The following is a 6361-nucleotide window of genomic DNA, read 5'->3' on the forward strand; positions in this document are numbered from 1 at the left end:
AGACCTGTGCCGCTTTACTCTCCACCCTTCCCATCCACCTTCGACCACTGTGCTGCTCTCCTCATCCACCTTCCACCCCTCTATTGCTCTCCTCTTCACCCTCCAGCTCTGTGCTTCCCCTATCCATCCCCAGCCCTGTGCTGCTCTCGTCTCCACCCTCCAGCCCTGTGCTTCCCCCATCAACCCTATAGCACTGGGCTTCCCACATCTATCCCCAGCCCTGTGCTACTCACCTCTCTACCTTCTAGCTCTGTGCTGCTCCCCTCTCCGCCAGCCACCCCTGTGCTGCTATCTTGTCCACCATCCAGCCCTGTGCTGCTTTACTCTCCACCCTCCAGCCCTGTGTTGCTCTCTTCATTCAACCTCCAGCCCTGTGCCTGCCTCCGGTGCTGCTCTCCTCTCCACCCTCCAGCCCTGTGCTGCTCTCCTCTCCACCATCCAGCCCTTTGCTGCTTTACTCTCCACCCTCCAGCACTGTGCTGCTCTCCTCTCCACCCTCCAGCCCTGTGCTGCTCTTCTCTTCACCATGCAGACCTGTGCTGCTCTTCTCTCCACCCCCAGCCCTGTGCTGCTCTCCTCTTCTCCCTACAGCTCTCTGCTGCTCTCTTCTCCACCCTCCAGCTCTGTGCTGCTGTCCTCTTCACCCTCCAGCCCTGTGGTTCCCCCACCCACCCTCCAGCACTGTGCTTGCCCTTCTACCCCTTGTGCTTCTCTTGCCATCCACCATCAACCCCTCGGCTCTCCTTTTCACCCTCCAGGTCTGTGCTGGTCTCCTCTTCACCCCCCAGCCCTGTGCTGCCCTCCTCTCCACCCTATGGCACTGTCCTGCTCTGCTCTCCATCCTCCAGCTCTGTGCTGCTCTCCTCTCCACCCTGCAGTCCTGTGGTACTCTCCTCTCCACCCCACAGCCCTGTGCTGCTCTCCTCTTCACCCCCCAGCCCTGTGCTGCCCTCCTCTCCACCCTATGGCACTGTCCTGCTCTGCTCTCCACCCTCCAGCTCTGTGCTGCTCTCCTCTCCACCCTGCAGTCCTGTGGTACTCTCCTCTCCACCCTCCAGCCATGTGCTGCTCTCCTCTCCACCCTTTAGCCCTGTGCCGCCCTCCCAATCCACCCTTTAGCACTGTGCTGCTCTCTTCTCCAACCTCCAGCCCTGTGCTTCCTCCATCCACCCTCCAGCCCTGTGCTGCTCTCCTCTCCAACCTCCAGCCCTGTGTTGCTCTCCTCTCCACCCTCCAGCCCTGTGCTGCTCTCCACCCTCAGGCCCTGTGCTTCCTCCATCCACCCTCCAGCCCTGTGCTGCTCTCCTCTCCACTCTCCAGCCCTGCGCTGCTCTCCTGTCCATTCTCCAGCCCGGTGCTTCCTCCATCCACCAACCAGGCCTGTGCTGCTCTCCTTTTCACCCTACAACTCTGTCCTTCCCCAATCCACCCTTCAGCCCTGTGCTGCTCTCCTCTTCACCCTCCAGCCCTGTGCTTCCTACATCCACCCAACAGCCCTGTGCTGCTCTCCTCTTCACCTTCTAGACATGTGCTTACCCATCCATCCCCAGCCCTGCTCTCCTCTCCACCCTCCAGCCCTGTGCTGCTCTCCTTTTCACCCTGCAGCCCTGTGCTTCCTCCATCCACCCTCCATCCCTGTGCTGCTCTCCTCTTCACCTTCTAGACATGTGCTTACCCATCCGTCCCCAGCCCTGTGCTGCTCTCCTCTCCACCCTCTAGCCCTGTGCTGCTCTCCTTTTCACCCTGCAGCCCTGTGCTTCCTCCATCCACCCTCCAGCCCTGTGCTGCTCTCCTCTCCACCCTCCAGCCCAGTGCTTCTCTCCTTTTTACCCTGCAGCCCTATGCTGCTCTTCTCTTTACCCTGCAGCCATGTGCTGCTCTCCTCTCCACCCTTTAGCCCTGTGCCGCCCTCCCAATCTACCCTTTAGCACTGTGCTGCTCTCTTCTCCAACCTCCAGCCCTGTGCTTCCTCCATCCACCCTCCAGTCCTGTGCTGCTCTCCTCTCCAACCTCCAGCCCTGTGTTGCTCTCCTCTCAACCCTCCAGCCCTGTGCTTCCCCAATCCTCCCTCCAGCCCTATGCTGCTCTCCTCTCCACCCTCCAGCTCAGTGCTGCTCTCCTTTCCACCCTCCCACCCTGTGCTTCCCCCATCCACCCAACAGCCCTGTGCTGCTCTCCTTTTCACCCTACAGCTCTGTGCTTCGCCAATCCACCCTTCAGCCCTATGCTGCTCTCCTCTCAACCATCCAGCCCTGTGCTTCCCTCATCCACCCTACAGCCCTGTGATGCTCTCCTCTCTGCCCTCCAGCCGTGCGCTGCCCTCCTCTCCATTCTCCAGCCCTGTCCTGCTCTCCTCTCCACCATCCAGCCCTGTGCTGCTCTCCTCTCCACCCTAAGGCCCTGTGCTTCCTCCATCCACCCTCCAGCCCTGTGCTGCTCTCCTCTCCACCCTCCAGCCCTGTGCTGCTCTCCTTTTCACCCTGCAGCCCTGTGCTTCCTCCATCCACTCTCCAGCCCTGTGCTGCTCTCCTCTTCACCCTCCAGCCCAGTGCTTCTCTCCTTTTTACCCTGCAGCCCTATGATGCTCTTCTCTTTACCCTCCAGCCATGTGCTGCTCTTCTCTTTACCCTCCAGCCATGTGCTGCTCTCCTCTCCACCGTCCAGCCCTGTGCCGACCTCCCCATCCACCCTTTAGCACTGTACTGCTCTCTTCTCCAACCTCCAGCCCTGTGCTTCCTCCATCCACTCTCCAGCCCTGTGCTGCTCTCCTCTCCACCCTCCAGCCCAGTGCTTCTCTCCTTTTTACCCTGCAGCCCTATGCTGCTCTTCTCTTTACCCTGCAGCCATGTGCTGCTCTTCTCTTTACCCTCCAGCCATGTGCTGCTCTCCTCTCCACCGTCCAGCCCTGTGCCGACCTCCCCATCCACCCTTTAGCACTGTACTGCTCTCCTCTCCACCCTCCAGCCCTGTACTGCTCTCCTTTTCACCCTGCAGAATTGTGCTGTTCTTCTCTTTACCCTTCAGCCATGTGCTGCTCTTCTCTTTGCCCTCCAGCCATGTGCTGCTCTCCTCTCCACCCTTTAGCCCTGTGCCGCCCTCCCAATTCACCCTTTAGCACTGTGCTGCTCTCTTCTCCAACCTCCAGCCCTGTGCTTCCTCCATCCACCCTCCAACCCTGTGCTGCTCTCCTCTCCAACCTCCAGCCCTGTGTTGCTCTCCTCTCCACCCTCCAGCCCTGTGCTGCCCTCCACCCTCAGGCCCTGTGCTTCCTCCATCCACCCTCCAGCCCTGTGCTGCTCTCCTCTCCACCCTCCAGGTCTGCGCTGCTCTCCTGTCCATTCTCCAGCACGGTGCTTCCTCCATCCACCAACCAGGCCTGTGCTGCTCTCCTTTCACCCTACAACTCTGTGCTTCCCCAATCCACCCTTCAGCCCTGTGCTGCTCTCCTCTTCACCCTCCAGCCATGTGCTTCCTACATCCACCCCACAGCCCTGTGCTGCTCTCCTCTTCACCTTCTAGACATGTGCTTACCCATCCATCCCCAGCCCTGTGCTGCTCTCCTCTCCACCCTCCAGCCCTGTGCTGTTCTCCTTTTCACCCTGCAGCCCTGTGCTTCCTCCATCCACCCTCCATCCCTGTGCTGCTCTCCTCTTCACCTTCTAGACATATGCTTACCCATCCGTCCCCAGCCCTGTGCTGCTCTCCTCTCCACCCTCTAGCCCTGTGCTGCTCTCCTTTTCACCCTGCAGCCCTGTGCTTCCTCCATCCACCCTCCAGCCCTGTGCTGCTCTCCTCTCCACCCTCCAGCCCAGTGCTTCTCTCCTTTTTACCCTGCAGCCCTATGCTGCTCTTCTCTTTACCCTCCAGCCATGTGCTGCTCTTCTCTTTACCCTCCAGCCATGTGCTGCTCTCCTCTCCACCCTCCAGCCCTGAGCCGCCCTCCCCATCCACCCTTTAGCACTGTACTGCTCTCTTCTCCAACCTCCAGCCCTGTGCTTCCTCCATCCACCTTCCAGCCATGTGCTGCTCTCCTCTCCACCCTCCAGCCCTGTACTGCTCTCCTTTTCACCCTGCAGCCCTGTGCTGTTCTTCTCTTTACCCTCCAGCCATGTGTTGCTCTTCTCTTTACCCTCCAGCCATGTGCTGCTCTCCTCTCCACCCTTTAGCCCTGTGCCGCCCTCCCAATCTACCCTTTAGCACTGTGCTGCTCTCTTCTCCAACCTCCAGCCCTGTGCTTCCTCCATCCACCCTCCAGTCCTGTGCTGCTCTCCTCTCCAACCTCCAGCCCTGTGTTGCTCTCCTCTCCACCCTCCAGCCCTGTGCTGCTCTCCTCTTCACCCTCCAGCCCTGTGCTGTTTTCCTCTTCACCCTATAGCCCTGTGCTGCTCTACTTTTCACCCTGAAGCCATGTGCTGCTCTTCTCTTCACCCACCAGCTGCTGCTCTCCTTTCCATCCTCCTGACCTGTGCTGCGCTCCTCTCCACCCTCCAGCCCTGTGCTGCTCTCGTCTCCAACCTCCAACCCTGTGTTGCTCTCCTCTTTACCCTCCAGCTCAGTGGTACTGTCCTCTCCACCCTCCAGCCCTAGGGTACTGTCCTCTCCACCCTCAGGCCCTGTGCTTTCTCATCCACCCTGCAGCCCTGTGCTGCTCTCCTCTTTGCCCTCCAGCCATGCACTGCTCTCCTGTCCATTCTCCAGCCCGGTGCTTCCTCCATCCACCCACCAGGCCTGTGCTGCTCTCCTCTCCACACCCCAGCCCTGTGCTGCTCTCCTCTTTACCCTGCAGCCCTGTGCTGCTCTCTTCGCCAACCTCCAGCTCAGTGGTACTGTTCTCTCCACCCTCCAGCCCTGTGCTTCCCCATCCATCCCCAGCTCTGTGCTTCCCCCATCCATCCCCAGCCCTGTGCTTCCCCCATCCATCCCCAGCCCTGTGCTGCTCTCCCCATCCACCCTCCACTCCTCTGCTGCTCTCCTTTTCACCGTCCAGCTCTGTGCTGCTCTCATCTCCACCCTCCAGCCATGTGCTTCCACCATCCATCCCCAACCCTGTGCTGCTCTCCTCTTCTCCCTCCACTCCTCTGCTGCTCTCCTTTTCACCGTCCAGCTTTGTGCTGCTCTCCTCTCCACTCTCCAGTCCTCTGCTGCTCTCCTCTTCACCCTCCAGCCCTGTGCTGCTCTCCTCTCCACCCTCCAGTGTTGTGCTGCATCTTATGTAATTACACATCTCTGCACTGCTCCCCTCCTATAGCGCGCCGTTACTGAGTCACGACGCGCGAGGTGCAGTTTCTGCTTAGTCACAGGAATAGCACCGGAATCCCGTGTGTTTGTTACAGCGCGCGCCTGTTATACGGAACGTTTTGTAATGTCTTACCCCGTGACAAGTTGCGGTCTCGTGCACGAAGATCCGAGAACCCCACAGAACCGTAAATCCGGCGCCGTTCCCAACGAACCGCCTTACGTGTCTGTACCAACCTGACCAGCACGCGAGCCCAGCCAGACGAACCTCTTTCTGCTAAATATTAACGCAGTGAGGCGCGCGGGGCGGTGCTGCGCATGCAGAGCAGTTGTGCAGGCGGACAAGCTTCAGTTCTGCTGCTGCACGAACGAGGCTGGCTTAAAGGGGGAGCGAACCATCCTGAGGTGTGTGTGTGTGTGTGTGTGTGTGTGTGTGTGTGTGTGTGTGTGTGTGTGTGTGTGTGTGTGTGTAAATGAGCCATCCTGCAGGGGAGTAGTAGGGTTTTGTGTGTGTGCGTGTGTCTGTTTCACCTTATAAATGAATGAAAGAAGCTACTGATACTTATAAAAAGATCAGTATCCCCGTGTGATGTTAGAGTTATTGTTTTAATCATTTATATTTTTAGCAGCAATGTGATTTATTACGAAATAAAATAAAATAAGTTTTGTATTTTTTTTCCTGTTAAAATGTAAAAATTAAGGTGATAACAGAACATTTTGATATGTCTGAAGTGGAGATAGATAGATAGATAGATAGATAGATAGATAGATAGATAGATAGATAGATAGATAGATAGATAGATAGATAGATAGATAGATATGTAAATGTGTTAGTTGGGATTTGAGTTAGTATGTTGTAGATTATTTTGATTTTGTATTATGCTTGTACTGATTCCACCATTTCATTCATTCATTCATTCATTCATTCATTTATTATTAATGACCACACAACAAGTTGGTGGAATTTACTTACGGTACAGCATAACATAACATGCTCACTTCTCTGTCTGTATCAAAACAACAAACAACACATAACAGTGAATAGACAAATACATACATAAACAGTTAAACCTGGTTTAGTAAACGTACAGCGGTTGGGAAAAAACTATTTTTAAATCTGACAGAT

General features: G+C 56.7%; 1 protein-coding gene across 2 annotated transcripts in view; it reads right to left on the reverse strand.

The window, feature by feature from the left end:
- hecw2a (HECT, C2 and WW domain containing E3 ubiquitin protein ligase 2a) overlaps positions 1 to 5676 on the reverse strand; it is a 113832-nt gene extending 108156 nt beyond the window's left edge. For both annotated transcript variants that reach the window (XM_022663426.2, XM_022663424.2), the window contains exon 1: positions 5372 to 5676. The gene's annotated coding sequence lies outside the window, so the exon portion shown is untranslated. The remainder of the gene's footprint in view (positions 1 to 5371) is intronic.
- Positions 5677 to 6361: the final 685 nt, after the last annotated feature.

Source organism: Astyanax mexicanus, chromosome 11 (genome assembly GCF_023375975.1).
Source record: "Astyanax mexicanus isolate ESR-SI-001 chromosome 11, AstMex3_surface, whole genome shotgun sequence".
Lineage (NCBI taxonomy): Eukaryota > Metazoa > Chordata > Actinopteri > Characiformes > Acestrorhamphidae > Astyanax > Astyanax mexicanus.